Genomic DNA, 1,283 nt, shown 5'->3' with positions numbered 1-1,283 from the left:
AGACTGTAAGCCCGTCAAACGGCAGGGACTGTCTCTATCTGTTGCCGACTTGTTCATCCCAAGCGCTTAGTACAGTGCTCTGCACATAGTAAGCGCTCAATAAATACTATTGAATGAATTGAATGAATGAATGACTATGAGCCTTGGAAGTACCACCTACCAGAGGAAGGTATAGGTTTTTTGGAGAACCCATTAGATCTCATGACTTCAAGTACCATCACTTTGTGGATGATTCTCAAATCTACATATCCAGCCCTGATCTCTCTCCCCCTCTAAATTCCCATATTTCCTCCTGCCTTAATTTATCTCTACCTGGATGGCCCAGCAACACCTCAAGCTTGTCTTATGCCATTGAGTCATTTCCAACCCATAGCGACACCATGGACATATCTCTCCCAGAATGCTCGCTCTCCATCTGCAATCATTCTGGTAGTGAATCCATATAATTTTTGTTTGCTTGGAAAAATACACACACACACACAAAAGTTGGTATTTGTTAAGCACTTACTATGTGCAGAGCACTGTTCTAAGTGCTAGGGTAGATACAAGGTAATCAAATTGTCCCACATGAGGCTCACAATCTTAATCCCCATTTTACAGATGAGGTAACTGAGTCACAGAGAAGTTAAGTGACTTGCCCACAGTCACACAGCTGACAAGTGACAGAGCAGGGATTCGAACCCATGGCCTCTGACTCCCAAGCCCGTGCTCTTTCCACGGAGCCACGCTGCTTCCCCAAGTGGTTTACCATCACCACCTTCCACACAGTAAACTCGAGTCTCCTTCCTCAATTCTCTCCCATGCCACTGCTGCCCATCACTGGTGAGTTTTACTTGTAGCAGATTGCCTTCCACTCACTAGCCACAGCCCTAGCTAGGAATGGAATGGGTAGGCCTCTGTTTGATTCTCCCTCTCACAGCCAAGACTGGTAGAGTATTGGAAACTCTCCAGGTGTGACCCTGAGAGGGGAAACACCTCACTCTAAGCAAATCCAAAACAGAACTCCTCATCTTCCCACCCAAACCCTATCCTCCCACTGTCTTTTGCATAACTGTAGACAATACCATAATCCTTCTTATCTATCACCAGTCCTGTCGGTTCTACTTTCACAACATTGCTAAAAATCCTCCCCATTCAAACTGCTAGTATACTGATCCAAGCACTATCCTATTCCTTCTTGACTACTGCACCCGCCTCCTTGTTGACAGGCCAGTCTCCTGCTTCCTGCCTCTCACCCCTCCACCCCATAAGTATTGAAACTCTTGCAGGCTTGTAAGAGGAAG

General features: G+C 46.1%; 1 non-coding gene across 1 annotated transcript; it reads right to left on the bottom strand.

Annotated features, from left to right (window-relative positions):
• Nucleotides 1-831: 831 nt before the first annotated feature.
• LOC114811509 lies at nt 832-969 on the bottom strand. Its single transcript, XR_003759207.1, has one exon. It is a non-coding gene; the product is annotated as a small nucleolar RNA SNORA7 (small nucleolar RNA).
• Between the last annotated feature and the right edge of the window lie 314 nt (nt 970-1,283).

Source organism: Ornithorhynchus anatinus, chromosome 4 (genome assembly GCF_004115215.2).
Source record: "Ornithorhynchus anatinus isolate Pmale09 chromosome 4, mOrnAna1.pri.v4, whole genome shotgun sequence".
Taxonomy (NCBI): domain Eukaryota; kingdom Metazoa; phylum Chordata; class Mammalia; order Monotremata; family Ornithorhynchidae; genus Ornithorhynchus; species Ornithorhynchus anatinus.
The sequence above is the reverse complement of the archived record's forward strand: the minus strand, read 5'-3'. Positions and strand labels throughout refer to the sequence as shown.